The 20,188-nt window shown below is 38.7% G+C and overlaps 1 protein-coding gene across 4 annotated transcripts in view; it reads left to right on the forward strand.

Annotated features, from left to right (window-relative positions):
- The window catches only part of Macrod2 (mono-ADP ribosylhydrolase 2), a 1,982,629-nt gene that overhangs the window by 734,227 nt on the left and 1,228,214 nt on the right, over nucleotides 1-20,188 (forward strand). The window lies entirely within an intron of this gene.

The following is a 20,188-nucleotide window of genomic DNA, read 5'->3' on the forward strand; positions in this document are numbered from 1 at the left end:
AAAAGATGGATGGATTGACAGAAAGAAGGAAAGGAAGGAAGGAAAGAAGGAAGGAAGAAAGGAAGAGGAGAAGGGAAGGAAGAAAGAAGGAAAATGATGTGAAGGTTCTAGCAATCCAGCCTTTGGGCACTGAAGTGGTATAGACAAAGGGATGTGAGTAAGGTCCTGAAAAAAAAAATCAGCAACACTGCGTAAGAGAGAACACATAAGAAATCAATCATATTGAATAGACTGGACACTTCCTTCCTTTATCCTAGGTCCAATCAGTCAGCAACATTTGCTAAAGTACCCTCCTCTTCTTTCCACACTAGCTATCTCTGAAGTCATGTCTGTCCACTCTCTTGCCTCTTAGCATGCCCCAGCATCCTTGCCTGTTCGTTTATAAGGTTGGAGGTTAGGTGCCTTTGCTGGGGTGTTTTGCCACTTCTATATTCATGTAGCAGTGCCTCTCCAAAATCCTCCTCCTCCAAGATGCTTCCCACAACTCTCTCTGCTGTTCATGGCACTTACATTTAGCCTCATTTCAGCACTTCTCGGAAGATGCCTTTTATTAAAGTTGTTTAAACAGGCATCTTTCTTTCTCACTAGATTGTGACCTCCCCAAGTACAAGTGTTGGTGTTCAATTGCTATGGAATCCATTGTAGTGCTTCACATAGAGTGAGCATTTGATAAATGCTTGTTGAATTAAATTGAATAATTAAAATCCAAGGTAAGTTGGAAAAGGATGCCGTTTGGAGGGGAGTCCGGATTGGGTTACCTGGATAGGAAAACATACACTCGATTTTTCTAACAGCTTGCACTCAAGCTGTCATTAAAATTAAAGTCCTTTATTATACACTTTCATTGTTGCTGAAATAATACTCCCTGTGCCTCAGAGCAGTAGATGTAACAGCCTTTCTTAGTTATAATTTTGTGACATCAGGCATCAAGCAGTTGGGAAATTGCATGTGCGGGTAATATAACTTTACATACAATATATCATTACAAATGAGAACATGGAGCCTGGGGCCAGGGATGTTCTGTGACACACTTCTCTGAGAAGAAAGAAAATTCAACTACAAATTTTTGTAAAAGGCGTTTTCAACTTGGAAGAAAAGGACTACATACATTTTAGTTGTCTTTTCAATTATATCCTCATTTTACATGGCACCATGCTAAAATAAAAAATTATATATATAAAATAAAAAATATCACTGTCTCTTTCCCTGCTGTTTCTTATGCGCCTTCCTACATATATACATATATGCACAAATTATATGTATGACCTATGCGGTGGTTGTTTTAAAATTCTGAACTGATGCCAACTATTGCTCTGAAGGGAAGGGCCTGCGCTGGGCTAATTATTCTGTTTGGAGCATCAGCCTACCAAGTCCTGTGTCTGCCCACTCTTTTTAAATGAGCATGGAAACCACCACTAAGCAGAGTTAGGAATAAGAAGAAATGCTTCACTGTGCTGAGATGAATTCAAATAGTCATATTGCAAAGCCCCCCGAAGACTGGTGGCTAGGGCAGAGGATGGTGGGTGCCGTGCAGGCAGCCCTCTTCAAACTGTCTCTCACATGCAGTTCCCTGCGCCGCTACTTTGTAGAATGATATAAGTGAAAGCTTCCTGAAACTGCTGCAGCTTAAACCAATGTTGGATCGTTCGCATTTCTTAGTGCAGTATTTTTGTGGTTGTTGTTCATTTTATGATTATTATTATCATCTTTTTGAGAGAATGTCTCTCTTTGTGGCCCATTCTGGCCTCAAACTCAATTCATGATCTTCTTGCCTCTACCTCCTAGGTAATAGCATTTAACTATAACACTAGGCTTCTGCCTATCACCACTACCACCACTACCACCACTACTACCACCACCACCACCACCATCATTGTCATCATCACCATCATCATTATTATCATAGCAGCAAGAGTCAGACCATATCTTACATGGGAAATCCAGTGCTGTTAGGAATCTAGGCTCCTTTGTTATATTTAATAGTTAGTACCTGATTTCTGTCTTCAGTATTGACTTGTGGTCATAAATAACATATTGGAACTCCAGCAGTCACTTCTGTATTCAAGGCAGAGAGGAGGCTGAGTTGAAAAGCAGTGAACCTCACAATATACTTTTAGCTGATCTGCAAACTTTGATGAGTTTTCCTGGTTACTGCATTCAAGAATTTTCTCTTCTATCTAAGAAATGCCTTTGCTGTTTGGCTCCTTGCTGAAATGTGTATGTTTGCTTTTAGGTATTGGTGGTGGTCATAATGGGATTTTATTGTTGTTAGTTTATAGTTATTTTGTGATATTGGAGTTCAAGCCCAGAGCTTTATATATACTAGGCTGATGTTCAACTGTTGTCATAGAGTTCACTTTTTTAAGTAAAGGAGATCACATTTTGAGTAGTCAAAGAAAAGACACACACAGTACTGTTTCTCCTTGATGCTTATACAACTGGGCATAAAAAGAGTGGTTACAGCATGCTTTAAGTGCCTATAAACTCTCCATGTTCCCAAGATACTGTTTGGTTAATTCAGAGGCAATAACACTAAGCAAGCTGGTTATTTTCTGAAGTACTGCTGTCTTGTCTTGAGAAGGCTTGTGTTTTTCTGGCATCTAGAATAATAAGCTCTGGCTACTTGTGTCAGGCCAAGTCAAGACACCACAAGTTATTTATTAACAAGACTTACACCCTTCTTAATAGCCTTGGTTATTTCTTCCCTAAGGGAGAGGTTGGCCTCAAGGATGTTGTCATTCTTTTCTTTTCTTTTTTTCTGGTTCAAAGTGTCTTTGTTCATGTTCAACTTCTAAGAGAAGCCGAGTTGAATCTACTTTTAAACCTTTAGTGATTAATAATCAGAAGAAGACAAAAGGGACTTGTAACATTTTTAGTGGAAGTGATGGGGACCAGGAAGTGAGAGGTTGAACTTGCTGCTTGTGTATAGGAAAACTAGAATAGATCATGAGTTGCAGGAGGGCTCAGGGCCCTGTCATCCTGCTTTAGAAGAACATTCATAAGCTTTTGTGAAGACAACCAGCTTTTCTGCTGTATTTTCAAGTTATGTTGCCCCTACTTCATTGTTGAATATAGTTTCTGAGTTCTGAGTCTTCCACTGTTGCTCTACTTGTCCTTGAAATCCACATTTTACAAAAGTGATGGTAGGACAATGCAGTAGCTGAGATAGAAGAGAGAAGTGGTAGACTGCGAGGGCCTGAGAAAAACTGTGTCTGGAAGATTGACAGAATCACAGCACTTCCTAAGGAGGTAAAGGATGCAGGCTTGGGTCTCCCTTGGATCATCTAGTTCTGTACTCCAGCCATGCACATGTGACCATTTCAGTTACCAAGCATATCTGATTTGTCAGCTCTGATAAGCTATAATTGGTATACAATATTGGACTCAAAGTTCAACATTTACTGAGGTGATAGCCCTTACGTTTTAACAGTTACTTCGAAGCATCTTCAGCTGTTTTCTCTCAAACATCTTTTACATTTTAAATGAGTCATTTTGCAAACATTTGTCATTGAGTATATAGTAAAGAGTAAGAAAAATGTAAGCAAGCACTTATGCCACACTCTGATTTATCCTTAAAGGTAAGTAGAAAAGAACTTCGATCATTGTTCCCAAGCCTGTAGCCTTTTTCTTTTCCTGGGAAAAGTGTGAAGTTGAGGGCTAGGTCACTAGAAGAGTTACAACAGGAGGACAAAACAAAGGTGAGTTGATAGGACAAGTGAGATAAGGTTGATCAAGGAGGCTTTGCCTTGTCATCCCTTCCGTGATCTCACCTGAAACAAAATCCTCACTGACCTTATCATCCTACATATCCAGGAGATTTAGGTAGTAATTCATGCTGTCTGTAGGGCAAGGACTATAGACATAACACCACACCCTGGTTCCCTTTTCAAAATAGAGAGGCCATGTTCCCCTGTCACACAATCTCCACGGGTACTTTGTATTTTTTTCTGGAGCATTGTTTACAGAGGGAGGAGAGGTAGGATTATCACTCTTTACACTGCTTGGAAAGGGTTTAGGTTGGTCTTTTGATGACAATTTCCTTAAATGCTTCAGATTCTATTCTATGACATTCTTGAAAGTCATGCACTTGGTGTGGAAAAAATATAGCAGGACTCCAAGATCTCTTTAATATATCTTGACTTTGTTACCTACTTTATAAAATATTTACCTAAAGTACTTTTTCAAAATGTTTAGTCTAGGTTATTTTCTGACTACTCAAGTCCAAGAATCAGTATGTGTTTTCTAAATACAGAAACAACATGAAACATTTTTTTTTTTAAAAAAAGGAAGTTTACTCATGTAGATAGATATACCAGTACATATTTGTTCTAATTGGTTTTTGTCAACTTGACATAGACCTAGACATATATACAGTGAGAGAATCTTAATCAAGAAAATGCTTCCATAAGATTAGCCTCTAGACTAGACTATGGGGGCATTTTTTTTATTAATGTTTAATGTGGGAGGGCCCAGCCTACTGTGGGCAGTGCCACCCCCGAGCAGGTGGTCATGGGTTGTATAAGAAAGCAGGCTTGTCAACCCATGATGAGCAAGCATGGAAAAGCATTTCTCTGTGGCTTTAGCTTCAGTTCATGCCTTGAATTCCTGTGGCAATGTCCCTCTGTGATAGAGTGTGATCTGAGAGCTATAAAATAAGACAAACCCCTTCCTCCCCTAGTTGCTTTGGTCATGGTGTTTTATCTCAGTGACAGAGACACTAAGACAGTTAAGTATAGAAGACTTTATCTTCATAATATCAATAATCTTGCCTCTCTTTGTGAAAGATAAATATGTAGATGATGGCAGACAAGCAGTCACAGTAGGTGTTACTTTCTGAGTCACATAGTTACAATGAGATTTGTAAAAACTTTTAGGATAAAGAGGCTGCAAAGCAGCACTTGTACAAGCTGTTTTCCCCTTTAAAAGGTTAGCATGAGAGTTAGTAGTGGTAGCACATACCCTCAATAGCGTGGGAGACACAGGCAGGCAGGTCTTATTTATTTTATTTTTTTTTTTTCCGTTTTTCGAGACAGGGTTTCTCTATGTGTAGCTTTGTGCCTTTCCTGGAACTTGCTTTGGAAACCAGGCTGGCCTTGAACTCACAGAGATCCTCCTGCCTCTGCCTCCCAAGTGCTGGGATTAAAGGCGTGCGCCGCCGCCGCCGCCGCCGCCGCCGCCACCGCCGCCACCGCCACCACCACCACCCGGCACAAGTCTTTGTTAGTTCAAGGCCAGCCTAGTCGACAAATCATGTCCAGGCCATCTAGTGATACATAGTAAGAACTTGTTTCACAAAAGCAACAAACAAACAAAAAACAAATCATTATTTATCAGAATAGTGATATATTGAGGCACTTATTTTTTTATATTTTACTATCTATTCAAATCTTTAAATCAAGGCTAATTTTTGAAGGTATCTATATTGCATTGTGATTTTTGTTGTTCTTATTAAAGACTGTAGGATTGTTTTTGTTTGTTTTTTTTCAGATTGGGTTTAACTCTGTAGCTCGGTTGGGTCTCAAACTCACTGCAATTTTTTCAGCTTTAGTATGCTTGGACAATGACATAATTCACCAGGCCTGGCTAAATATTCAATTTTAAAATTCATAAATTTGTTTTAATTCATTCATGTTCTCAGCTCCAGATTTACTCAGTTGATCCAAAAGGCTGTGTGCAGGTGCCCAGCAGTTGTTTTTACAATGTGTTTTCACTTGTAGAAAAATCTCTCTGACCTCACTTGCTTGAATATGCATACAGGTATATTTGCCCTATCTTATACATACATGACCCATTTATGATAAAAATCAAATGAATAAAACATTGTTTGATCTCTGCCATTCTAACACATGAGAAAAAATATTTCTCCTTAAATACAATGTGTTGAAAGATGCACCTCCTATGCCTCAGTGTGCAGAACAAACTGGGGCTGTATCAAATCTGCATAGTGCTTGGTGGTTTAGAAAAGGTTTTTACAAGAACAGCATTGTTGGGAACTTATAAAAGATGATGTTTACTGGGAATTCATCATTCCAATTTTACAGATGATAAAACTAACACCTTGGATACAATATAGGAATAAATGTACAGCTATGGATATGAGGGAGAGACTTATTTATTACTGTTGGTTTTACCTGTAGTCATACCTCTATATGTACTATTTTCCCCATCTGAATCATAGCTTATTCAGGTGAAACATGAAGTAACTGACAAGTGATTGTAAGCTTGACAGTATTCTAACATGATGAGCTGGGGCATGAATCAAAGACTCATGAATCACCACTTTATTGCCACTGCTCCTGATGCTACACCAAACCCTCTTTAGCACCCATAAACTCAGGATATCTTATGCAAAATCGATTAATACATGTGGGTTTTAAACTAAAATTGGACAACAAGAGCCTTTCAGAAAGCATATAGTGAAGCGGTTAGTTCCAGTCCATCTCCTTTCCTTTGTGACATCTGCTATCAGAAACACTCTCTATTAGGAATTCTATAGTCACCACACTTGGTTAGGACCCAAAGTTGGCAAAGCAATCAAAGAACTGAGCATTCACACAACAAAGATGAGGCCTGATATCTACGTCAAGGAATATTTCAAGTGTCATAACTCCAGCTGTCCAGATCCCAATGCAAAACCACAAACATGAACATCCAAGACAACATGCTTCCTTCAGAAGACAGCAACCCTATTACCGTAGACCCCAATAAAAGCCATTTAGTGGAGGCACAAAAGAATAACTTCAAAATAGCAACTATGAATATGTTAAAGGCCTTAGAGAGGATATAAATAAATGCCTGAATGAGTACTGTGAAACACAAATAGCTAGATAAAATAATGAATGGATATCCCTTTACATATGTATGTATATGTAATTTAATGTATATTGTTAAACATGTAGAGACCAATCTAAGATTTTCTTGAAAGGAAAAATGAAGAGAAAATAAAAATCATAATAAGAAAAAAAACTTTTTTTTTTTTCAATAAACGAACTCGCAGGTTTTAATTATATCGTGTATACTTAAAAAAAGAGAGGCCATGCATTGAGAAGGAACAGTGGGGACATAGGAGGAGATACAAGGTAAATACATTATACACGTGTGAAATTGAAAACAAGGTTTAACATTTTTTTATAAAATTATCCAAATGGTAAGAATGAAATAAGAGTGATTACACACCAGTGTAATTTGTGTTCTGTTGCCTTTGCCTCTGTTTCTTTTAATATTATATAAATATATATGTATATTTATAATATTTCTTTTTTTTGGGGTTTTTTTTTATTATTATTATTATTTTACAACACCATTCAGTTCAACATAATAGCCACAGAATCCCCTGTTCTCCCCCTCTCGCCCACCCCTCCCCCTAGCCCACCCCCCATTCCCACCTCCTCCAGATCAAGGTCTCCCCCGAGGACCGGGGTTGACCTGATAGACTCAGTCCAGGAAGGTCCATTCCCCCCTCCCAGACCGAGCCAAGTGTCCCTGCATAAGTCCCAGGATTCAAACAGCCAACTTATGCAACGAGCCCAGGACCTGGCACCAATGCACAGCTGCCTCCCAAACAGATCAAGCCAAATGACTGTCTCACCCGTTCAGGGGGCCTGATCCAGTTGGGGGCCCCTCAGCCTTTGGTTCATAGATCCTGTGCTTCCATTCATTTGGTTATTTGTCCCGGTGCTTTATCCAACCTTGGTTTCAACAATTCTCGCTCATATAAACCCTCTTCTTACTCACTAATTAGACTCCCAGTGCTCCACCAGGGGCCCAGCCGTGGATGTCTGCCTTCAGATTCCTCAGTCCTTGGATGGGGTTTATGGCACCACTATCTGGGTGTCTGGCCATCCCATCACCAGAGTAGATCAGTTCCTGCCGTCTTGTGACCATTGCCAGCAGTCTTTTGAGGGGGTATCTTTGTGGATCTCCGTGGGCCTCCCTAGCTCTCTGCTTCCTCCCCTTCTCACCTTCTCATGTGGTCTTCATTTACCATGGTCTCCTATTCCTTGTTCTCCCTCTCTTTTCTTGATCCAGTTAGGATCTCCCACTCTTTCCCTCGACTGTCGCCCTTCATTGTTCCCACTCATGACCAGGCTATTCATGTAGATCTCATCCATTTCTCCGTGTCTTTTTTTGGGGTCCCGTTTTCCAGGTAGCCTCACTGGTGATGTGAGTAGCAGTCTAGTCATCCTTGTTCCACATCTAGCATCTTCCTATGAGTGAGTACATACCATATTTGTCTTTCTGAGTCTGGGTTACCTCACTCAGGATGATTTTTCCTAGATCCATCCATTTGCCTGCAAACCTCATGATGTCATTGTTTTTCTCTGCTGAGTAGTATTCCATTGTGTATATGTGCCACAATTTATTTATCCATTCTTCAGTTGAAGGGCATCTAGGTTGTTTCCAGGTATTGGCTATTACAAACAATGCTGATATGAACATAGCTGAGCAAGTGCTCTTGTGGTATGATTGAGCATTTCTTGGGTATATGCCCAGGAGTGGTATAGCTGGATCTTGGGGGAGATTGATTCCCAATTTTATAAGAAAGCGCCATATTAATTTCCAGAGTGGTTGTACAAGCTTGCATTCCCACCAGCAGTGGAGGAGAGTTCCCCTAGTTCCACATCCTCTCCAGCATAAAGTGTCTTCAGTGTTTTTGATCTTAGCCACTCTGACAGGTGTAAGGTGGTATCTCAGAGTTGTCTTGATTTGCATTTCCCTGATGATTAGGGAAGTTGAGCAATTCCTTAAATGTCTTTCAGCCATTTGGGATTCCTCTGTTGAGAATTCTCTGTTTAGTTCTAAAGCCCATTTCTCAATTGGACTATTGGTCCTTTTGATGTCTAATTTCTTGAGTTCCTTATATATTCTGGATATCAGTCCTCTGTCAGATGTGGGGTTGGTGAAGATCTTTTCCCATTCTGTAGGCTGTCGCTTTGCCTTGTTGACCATATCCTTTGCTCTACAAAAGCTTCTCAGTTTCAAGAGGTCCCATTGATTGATTGTTTGTCTCAGTGTCTGTGCTACTGGTGTTATATTTAGGAAGTGATCTCCTATGCCAAGGCATTCAAGACTATTTCCTACTTTCTCTTCTAGCAGGTTCAGAGTAGCTGGATTTATGTTGAGGTCTTTGATCCACTTGGACTTAAGTTTTGTGCACGGTGACAGATATGGATCTATTTGCATCCTTCTACACGCTGATATCCAGTTATGCCAGCACCATTTGTTGAAGATGCTTTCTTTTTTCCATTGTATATTTTTGGCTTCTTTGTCAAAAATTATATGTCCATAGGTGTGTGGGTTAATGTCAGGGTCTTCAATTCGATTCCATTGGTCCACATGTCGGTTTTTATGCCAATACCAGGCTGTTTTTATTACTGTAGCTCTATAGTAGAGCTTGAAGTCGGGGATTGTGATGCCTCCAGAAGTTGTTTTATTGTACAGGTTTCTTTTAGCTATCCTGGGTTTTTTGTTTTTCCATATGAAGTTGAGTATTGTTCTTTCCAGATCTGTGAAGAATTGTGTTGGTATTTTGATGGGGATTGCATTGAATCTGTAAATTGCTTTTGGTAAGATTGCCATTTTTACTATGTTAACCCTGCCTATCCATGAGCATGGGAGATCTTTCCATTTTCTGAGATCTTCTTCAATTTCTTTTTTCAGGGACTTAAAGTTCTTGTCATATAGGTCCTTCACTTGCTTGGTTAGTGTTACCCCAAGGTATTTTATGTCATTTTTGGCTATTGTAAAGGGTGATGTATCTCTAATTGCCTTCTCAGCTTCTTTGTCCATTGTATATAGGAGGGCTACTGATTTTTTTGAGTTGATCTTGTATCCTGCTATGTTGCTGAAGGTGTTTATAAGCTTTATCAATTCCTGGGTGGAATCTTTGGGGTCACTCAAGTATACTATCATGTCGTCTGCAAATAGGGAAAGCTTGACTTCTTCCTTTCCAATTTGAATCCCCTTAATCTCCTTATGTTGTCTTATTGCTCTGGCTAGAACTTCAAGTACTATATTGAATAAGTATGGGGAGAGTGGACAGCCTTGTCTCGTTCCTGATTTGAGTGGAATTGCTTTGAGTTTCTCTCCATTTAATTTGATGTTGGCTGTTGGTTTGCTATATATTGCCTTTATTATGTTTAGGTATGTTCCCTGTATTCCTGATCGCTCCAAGACTTTTATCATGAAGGGGTGTTGGATTTTGTCAAATGCCTTTTCTGCATCTAGTGAGAAAAAAAACTTTTAATAAATTAATTTATTTTTACCAATACAGCATCACAAGAGGGAACTTATAATAAAATTTTATGTAATGGGATTCATATTCTTTCTTTGCTTAATATATTAACCTATAACCCATGGTTCCTGAAATTGATTAGTTTAATATGCACAAATGTATCTGTAGATATTTGTTTCCTTCAAATAAAACTACTTATAATGATAAAAAATGTAAAAAAAAAGAATTCAAGACATGAAAGCAGAATTAACAAAGAAATACAATCATTAAAGAAAACTCAAACTGAAATAAAACTGGAAATGGAAAACTCAGGATGCCAAATTAAAACAGAAATAAGTCTCAACAACAGATTAAATGACTTGGAAGAGAGAATATCAGTCCCTGAAGTCAAGGTAGAAGAAATGGATAGCTCAGTTAAAAAAAATGTTAAATATAAAATCCCTAGTCACCAGACAGCCAGTAAATCTGGTCACTACAAAAAGACAAAACCTGTGAATAATGGGTATAGTAGAGAGAAAGGAGAGGAAGCTCAAGTCAAAGACACAGAATATATTTTCAACAAAGTTATAGAAGAAAATGTCCCCACTCTGAAGAGAGAGAGAGAGAGAGAGAGAGAGAGAGAGAGAGAGAGAGAGAGAGAGAGGCCAATCAGGTACAAGAAGCATACAGAACAGCAAATAGATAGTCCCAGAAAGAAAAAAACAACTCACAACATATAATAATAAAAAACACTAAACATACTGAGCAAAAATAGGATATTAAAAATTGCAAAGGAAAAAGCCTATGCTACATATAAAAGCAGGAACATTAGAATAACACCCAACTTTTCAATGGGAACTCTGAAAACAGAAGGGCTGAGAGACCATGGATGATGCCAGTCTAAACTACTATACCCCCCAAAATCACCAATCACAATAGGCAGAGAAAGAAAAACACTGTTCAAAAAGCACAAACAAATTCATGGAGTTTATGTTCACCAATCCAGAAAGCACTAAGAGGAAATTTTAAGTTTAAAAAGCAAGATTAGTATGCTTAAGAGGACATAAAGAAAAAATAACCTCAGAAAGTAAATCAAAAGGGGGGACTCATGCCACAAAAACAAAGTGACAGTAATCAATAAACACTGCTTATTAATAACTCTCAATCATCTCAATGCCCCAGTAAAAAACAAAGAGACTGACAGATTGGATTAGAAAATAGTACCCATCTTTACATACAAGAAACACACTTCACTGTCAAGGACAGACATCACCTTAGGTTAAAAGGATGGAAAAGGGTATTCCAAGCAAACACACTCAAGAATCAAGCAAATGTGACTACTTTAACATGTGACAAGATAGACATCATACCCAAACTAATCAAAACAGATAGGGAAAGATACTACATACACATTAAAGGAAAAATCCACCAAGAGGATAGTGCAATTCTAAACATTTATGCATAAAACACAAGGGCACCCAAATTCTTAAAAGAAGCATTACCACAGCTAAAATCACATATTCATCCCATTCCTTTCTTTCCAGTAGACACTTCATCTAGACAGAAACAAAGAGGCAAAGTTCATAGCACTAAGTGCCCACATAAACAAAAACATAAAAATAAATTAAGAAAAAAACTGTAGAGCTCTGATTTTAGTTTCTTAATGACAAAACTGAAAGCTGAGAGAGAGAGAGAGAGAGAGAGAGAGAGAGAGAGAGAGAGAGAGAGAGAGAGAGGCGGGGGGTGGGAGGGAAGGATACCTTGTGGTGATATATTGTGTACTCCAATATATTGTATACCCTAACAAAGCTTGCCTGAGGATCAGAGGACAGAGCCAGCCACTAGATTAGACATAGAGGCAAGACAGTGGTGGCACACACCCTTAATCCTACGATCTCTCTGAGTTTAAGGCCACACTGGAAACAGAGTGGCATATGCCTTTTATCCCAGAACTTGAGATCTATGCCTTTGCTACCAAGTATTTGGGAAGCACAGATGCCTTTAATCCCAGCACTAGGAAGGAAGGAGGATGGCAGGGCACAGAAAGGTATATAAGGCGTGAGTAAACAGGAAATATCCCTCTGGGGGCTGAGTAGTTGGTAAGATGAGGTTGGATGTGGCTTGTTCTGTTTCTCTGATCCTGAGATAAATTTATTAGGGTACACAATATATTGGGGTACACAATATATCACCACAATACCTAAAAGGAGAATAGAAAAAGAAAAAAAATCTGAAAATTGATTTGGTACAAAAGCCAGCTAAACCACTCCAGGGCATATATCCAGAAGAATTTACATCTCACTAGAGATGCTTGCTTATCCATGCTCATTGATGCACTATTTGTAATAGCCAGAAATTGGAAAAAACCTAGATGTCCATCTACTGATGAATGGATTGTGAAAATGTAGTAGTATATTTACACAATGGAGTAATATTCAGCTATTAGGAGAAATGAAATTTACAGGTTGGAAATGGATGGAACTAGAAACAATTATCCTGAATGAGGTAATATGGGCCCCAAAAGACAGATATTGCATGGTTTCTCTTATAAGTAGACATTAACTTTTAAGCTTTTGCTGTCTTTGCTTCAATTGAAATACTCATAGAGGTTTAGTACCTAACAAAGGACTAGAGGGGAGGAGAGGATCTTTTAAGGAAGAGTAAATATAATACACTGATTTTAAGTGGTAACGGTAAAACTAGAATAGGGAGACCAAATGGGGAGGAGATGAGAGAGCAGGATAAAGGGAGAAATATGATGTGAGACAGCTAACACAAAGGTCTTTGTAAAAGCAATGGAAACTTACCACTGTAGACGTTCCCTAAATATATACATAGATAAGTGGAACTTAGATGGAGTAACTATATAATGGGGTAGACAATGGCCCAACTGGACATCTCATCCCACCAAGGAAAACCTCCAGTGCCAGGAATGAGTTACATCTTGTTGAATCTTTAGCCAAACAATCCTATAGATGCCCCAGCACCCTCCAACACAAAGATCACAGACTACTGCCAAGAATATCTCTTACTCTCTACAATCTGATGGTAGGCCCTGTTGCTGAGGAGCCCAATTACTTATATCATCAAATAAAGAGAGATTGAGCTTGTGCCTGATTAGAAGCTTCATCCTCACTGACTAAGAGTTCATGGAGCTGGAACATACTCAGCATACTGCCATAAAATAAAAGTAATTGTCAATATTACCTGTCTTTTTTAAACCTTGTGACCTGCAACAGGTACCTGCCTGCATGGTATACTGGTGTAAGAGTGTCACAAATGTTATGGGAGTAACCAATCACTTTTTAAAAATTGAAATTAAGGCCTACTCCGAGATGGAACCCATCCCATATCTGACACTGCTAAAGTTGCCAAGAAACTGAAACTACATGGGTCATGGACCTGGGGAAAACTTACTATTAGGTATTATTCTTCTAAAGGAACATAGTAATAAAATGACACTTAATTGCATGCTGCTATACCCAGATCATTTGGGCTTCATTTGGCCCTCATCAGAGAAACTTCTTGCAATTGTTAGGAATTAGCACAGAGATCCAGAACTGGACAATGTGCAGAGTGTGAGAGACTTTGGAGCACATAGTCTGAAATGGCAAGTCTTCGTCAAACCCTTCCCCTCAAGGCTCAGGGATCTATGTAGAAGAGGAGTCAGAAAGTTTGTAAGAGCCAGAGGTGATGCATGACTTCAAGGAAATAGTGTCTTCCAGACACAACAGGACTGATAGTCATATGAAATCACAGTGACTGTGACAATATGCACAAAACATGCAAGGATTCAAATCAGGTGAATCTTAGCACTGAAAGGGAAAGTGGATGCAAAGTCTCACCCCTAACAAAGAAGATATTTGCAGTTGATACCTGCTGGGAAAGGGAAAGTCCATTTTCTCCAATGTAATGTCACTAGGTGGATCAACATACAACTGGCAGGCCCATGTGCAGGAGTAGTGCGCCAACATAAAACAGACTCCATTTTTTTTTATTTCAATTTTTTTTGGTGGGCTTTTTGTATGGTTTCATTTAGTTTGGGTATTTTTTGTTTTATTAGTATTTTATTTGTTTTGACTTTTGTCTTTTGCTTTGCTTTGTTTTATGTTTTTGACGAGAGTAAGAAAGAACATGAAAGTGAATGCATAGTGAGGTTTAGAGGATCTGGGAGGAGTTAGGAAGGAAAAATGATAAAAATTTATTGTATGAAAAAATTGTACTAAAATATTAAGTTGTATAGGTTTACCATTAAGTATATTATATTAAAAACAAAAACAGAGCTAAACAAAAAGAACACAGTATATAAATATAGTTGTGCACAGTATCACATTTACCTTGTAAATATTTCAAGTTAGAATATCCTCTAATTGTTAAACCTTAATGATAACTGTGTTTGTCAGATTTTTATTGTTATGATAATATGTATGATCTAAATGTGTGGAAGTACATATTTTAACTTAGAATCCAGATAATGCATTCTGTCATGATGGTGATGGTGTGGTGGGCGGCTCATACTATGGCAATGAGGAAATGGGAAAAAGAGCTCAGGGTAAGATGCACCCCAAATTAAACAACCTGAATAATCTACTTCCTCAAACAAGACCCCACCTTCCACAGTTCTACCTCTTCCAAAAACAATTCAATTCAAAACTCAAATCTACCAGTGGGTGAATGAAACTGCTCAGTAGGTCCAAACCTTAAGATCTAATCTCTTCGTAAACCCTCATCAGCTGACAACCAAGCCCCATTAAAATTGGGATATTTCATATTCAAGCCATATCACAGACTTTGATATATAACTTGGGGAGCTGTTTATTATCACAGAATGACAGTCCATGTTTCTTTCACATCTAATCCAATAGAATACTAGTTTAGTATTCAGTCACCCTGTGTTAGTTAGTGAATAAAACATTATTAGCTCTGAATTGGTCTGCAAAATTTGTGGCTGTACAGACACATTTTATTATAGAAAATGATATTTTTCCCACATTAATTCTTTCTCCTACTGGACCATAATAATCCTACCCCTGTACCCTGCTAGGTTGTTTGTGTTCTTGATGATTTAATTGCATTCATTATTTTGAGCTGAATACTGGTTAGGAATACTCTTCAAAGATTAAAGCTATTTATTTGGGTATGAGAAAAAAATTGATGATCTGCCAAAAATCCTCTTGTTCACCAGAGAAAGCTTTTCTATCAGAGGAATGAACCAGACACGTAAACAGTTTTTTCCCCCTCTTGGTAACACACCTCTGTGGAGTCACTCGAGCAGAACAGCTGCACCTCAAAGCACTTTTATAGGTCCAGATGCAGTGAAGACCTGGGATGTTACTTGAACAGGGTAACCTCATATCTCTGAGTTACACCAATATCCTAGGTTTATTGTTGTATTGGAGATCCCTTTGGCTTCCTCCATTTCATTTCTTTTCTCTTCACAGCTCTTTCCTACTCAGCAGACAGGTCTCTTATTTATTATAGTGGTGTATGTACTGAGTTGTAGCCACAAAGCTTGTTGTTTTGGGAACAGAAATGTTCATTCTATTAATAAATGCCAACATCGTAATGGTACCAAATCAAGCTAGTTTGGTTTTGAAGAACGTGTTCTCTTCAGCCATCCACTGGACAAGCACTGAGTTCCTGTTTATGTAATGTGTCATTCCATCTTTCTTGTGGCAAGAGACAGAGCGATGAGAGCAGCTTGGTGTAAAGGAGAATGAGAACTCTGACGTCCTGATGATGTGGGCCGAAATTTTACTTAGTCGTGGAATAGCAGTGTGATCTTGAGACTGTATCTACCATCATTTCTTTACAGGCGTGCGTGCGTGCGTGCGTGCGTGCGTGCGTGCGTGCGTGTGTGTGTGTGTGTGTGTGTGTGTGTGTGGCGGGGGTGTAAATAATAACTATGGTGTTGCATTATTGTGTGAATTACAAGTTAAATATTTGACATTCTTTATAGAGTACTCAGTAAAAGCATAGTGACGGCACCAGTAATGGCTCTTAGCATCACTGTCTTACATTAACAAGACCCTGACTTTATTTTTAAAAATGTTCACATTATATTAGTAAACAACAAACCTACACAAAAAAGGCTTTAACAAATTTATTAAATATACAAATGCTTTATTCTGTTCCCCACAGAGTATTTTCTGTTTATTTCTCCTTTACCATAGGTCACTTTGCCTGTCTTGTTCTGTATCATCCTATCTTGTCAGAAAGCAGGATTGCTCCATTTCCTCCATAGTTGCTTCACTTTTGAGGCCAGCCTGATCTATACTGAACATTCCAGGCTAGCCAAGGCTACACACAGTGAAATCCTAGAGAGAGAGAAAGAGAGAGAGAGAGAGAGAGAGAGAGAGAGAGAGAGAGAGAGAGAGAGAGAGAGAGAGAGAGAGAATGAGAATTACAATGTTGTGAACTGCTAGAAATTGAGAAAGGGCTCTAGAAACAGGCTTACATCACCAGCCGTTGATGTTAATAACTCATAGGCTGCAACTGGTCCTTTCAGAGGTGGATCCCTTAAGTTTGTACCTCTGTGAGACACAACAGGACTTACTCTGGAAATACCCCAGGCTGGGAAACAGACGCTGAAGCTGGTGTGGCAGAGGGCAGCTGTGGCCAATTCCACATTGACAGTGTGGATGAATTAAGAAGTAAAACCTCATTTTTATTCCTTCCTCCTACTGACAGTTTAATTTTGGTTTCATTATTGGCAGAACATACCAGGAAGTCAGCTGTTAAAATGTATAGTATGACAACCCAGCTCTAGAATCAGAGCAAGGTGTAAAAGGGCGGGGCTGAGGAGAAGTCAAAGCAGGCAGAAGGCACACATCCTACTGGAGGCAGGGGCAGTTGAAAGAATTCTGAAACATTAGGAAAATGCTATAGAGAAAAAGAAAAGCTGTTTTAATTTTTTAGTCTTTTTTTTTTTTAGCATGTATCAATGTGGTTTTCAAGAGACATATTTGAGAAGCAAAGAAATAAGTGGTCATGTGACATACATTTGAACAGGACCCAGCAAAGACAACATTCTTCAGGAATGATTTTCAAGATTTTTCTCAGTTTTCAAGATAATCACCTCACCATAGAAGAAATAATAACTAATGAACACCAAAGAGAGAAAATGATTTATTTTGAATGAGTAGGAGGATTCAGACCAGAAGGATTTGCTACAGTACAGTAAGCAACTAGGCTTATATTTTAAAAAAGGGGAAAAAATGGAACCAGAGGTGATTTAAAATATTGGAGTCATTTAAGCAAGTTCATAGTTTAAAGGTCACTCTGGTAACTAAATATTAGATTCTAACTTTGAGTTGAATAGAGGCAACTACTAAGAGAAATCCTAGATGTAGTCTAATGATGATGATAGTTTGAGGTAATGCTTTTGATATAAGCCTGGACTGACTCTCTGATGACTTAGGTATGAAGGTTAGTCTAAGAGTAGGGTAGGAGGAGGAATCAAAAATATTCCCCATAGGATAGATAAAGTCACTAAGTGGATATTGATGTAATTATGAATCCGATAAAAGCAAAAGAAGAAGAACTCCTGGATGATAAAAAAAGTGAAGCTACTATTACACTCTAGGATATTTAAAACAGTTAAGAGATGTTCAAGTGATTAGATAGACAGTCGATTATCTAAGAGGTAACAGAAAGGAAGGCAGTTGTTGCAAATTAATTTATTTTTATTAGTCTTTTAAAAATCATCAGATGGGGTATAAAGCTGCATCCCTGGAAAGATCCACTTATGGAGATTCTATGCACAGGAAAGAGAAACTCCAACATCTAGAACACTGGTGTAGTGGGATGAGCATCTAACTCACTAGGAGACTGTAAGAGAAGCAGGGTGCAGCCTTCTGAAGCTTAGAGAAGAGGTTTTGAATGAGTAAAGAAACTAAGCATTTTATACGAAGCAGGTGGCTTGGAGAAAAATCCAAGTGGCTGGGTAAATAGAAGTGTGTCCCCTGGATATGGGCACATGGGGTTTACGTTGACCTTGACATGAACAGTTCCACGTATCAGCAAGTTCTCTGATTGCGTAGTCATTCTGGATTCTATGAGCCGTGGGTAGCTGATAGGAAAGAATAGCCATAACCACAGTTTTTGTCCAGATGAAGGGAAACTGGCTGCTGACTTACCATATTTTCTGTTAGGGGATAATATTTGATATAAGTGGCTCTGAAAGGTTTTCTGTCTCCTCTGTGATTGGAATCTGTAACTGGAAATTGATCCAGCGTGATAACAAGAATGCTGCCCACCTATTTAATCTTTTTCTCTGTAGGGCACTCACTGAACGTGATGGCCAGGAATCCTTTTAGTGCAGTCAGAATGGGGGAAAATTGTAGTAGCCAGTGCAGGAAGATCAGGCTTCATTAGACTAGGCAGAATCTTTTTGGAATACTAGAGTAATATTTTTATTTAATTCATATTAAAAGTCAATAAAATAATTAGAACTAAGGAGTTAAGTTAAATTTGCTCATTCATGCATACTCTTGAAATCTGTGGATGTTTCAGAAGCACTTCCATTTTGGAAGGCAAATGATTTTCTATTGTTTTAGGTGATAAGAGTAGTGCTTCTTTTTGTCTTAAGTGTGCTCTGTTCCCACCCTTCCCCACCTTTGGTTGGTGAAATTGCTGTCCTTCTGTACACTGCCAGGGTGAATTGTAAGTATGAAGCATGCCTTTCATGTCTTTATCATGATCCACAATAGATGCTGAGCATATCTTTAGTGTATGCCATTAGATAAAAAAGTATTAATTTCTAAAGATTATTTCTTTTAAATCCAGCTTGAAAAATTGTGAATGATCAACAGTATCACTAAGCTCCCTGTTGCCATTGCTGTAATGCAATTTCTGATATTAACAAATTTGAAGCAAGGACAATTCATGCCCAGCATGATGTTGGCAGGAGCATGTAGTGGGGGAGCCTGCTGACTTTGTGGCCATCAGGAAACAGAGTGGAAGAGGAAGGGCTGGAATCCCATCTCCTTCAGGGACTCCCTGTGACTTAACTTCCTTCAGCTAGAGGACCATGTGGACCACACTTGACCTAAATTTTCTCTTAGCTACTTTAGATTCAAGCTCTCTAAAATAGGCTCATGACTTTGCTTCTGTAGTAGGAAGGTTTCTCCAATGTCCTAGCTGGTCCACAGCCGCTCAGAACCCAATAAACATACAGAGGCTTTTATTAATTATAACTGCTTGGCCATTAGCTCAGGCTTATTACTGACTAGCTCTTACACTTAAATTAACCCATTATTCTTATCTATGTTTAGCCACGTGGCTTGGTACCTTTTCTCAGTTATGCCTTGTCATCTTGTTTCCTCTGTGTCTGGCTGGTGACTCCTGACTAAGCCTTCTTCTTCTCAGAATTCTCCTTGTCTGCTTATCCTGCCTATACCTCTTGCCTGGCTACTGGCCAATCGGCATTTTATTTATCAACTAATCAGAGCAACACACATTCGCAGCATACAGAATGACATTCCACAGCATGCTTCAGTGATCTTCTTCCTCTTCTTTCATTCTTTGTAATGGTACCATTGAGGAAATCAAACCAAAAGTCTCGATCCCTCATACTTTGTTCTCCCATGACCAATCTGTTACTGTCATTCATTCACTCAGTTTTACCTCTTGTCCCGATTTCTCTGCAGCCCAAACTACCTTCAGTCCTCACCTGGTCTCTTAGCCTTCTAAATAGCTTTTATAATTTTGTTTAGTTCATTCTCTAGACCAGAGACAAAATGTTATTTTCAAATTCAAAAATCTAAACACATCATTCCTGTTGAATACCTTTTAATGACCAGCCATTGCTACTGGAATATTGACCAAAATATTTAAACTAGTTTACCATATCTATAGATCTGGTCACAATGCCTCTTTTCCTCTCTCAGCCTCTAGCACTCCGTGTCCTTTCTCTGACACATTGGCCTGCCTTTCTTTTTCATTCTTTTTAGAAAATGTTAATCCCTTTGAACT

The sequence above is a fragment of the Peromyscus maniculatus genome, chromosome 4, assembly GCF_049852395.1.
Source record: "Peromyscus maniculatus bairdii isolate BWxNUB_F1_BW_parent chromosome 4, HU_Pman_BW_mat_3.1, whole genome shotgun sequence".
Classification (NCBI taxonomy): Eukaryota; Metazoa; Chordata; class Mammalia; order Rodentia; family Cricetidae; genus Peromyscus; species Peromyscus maniculatus.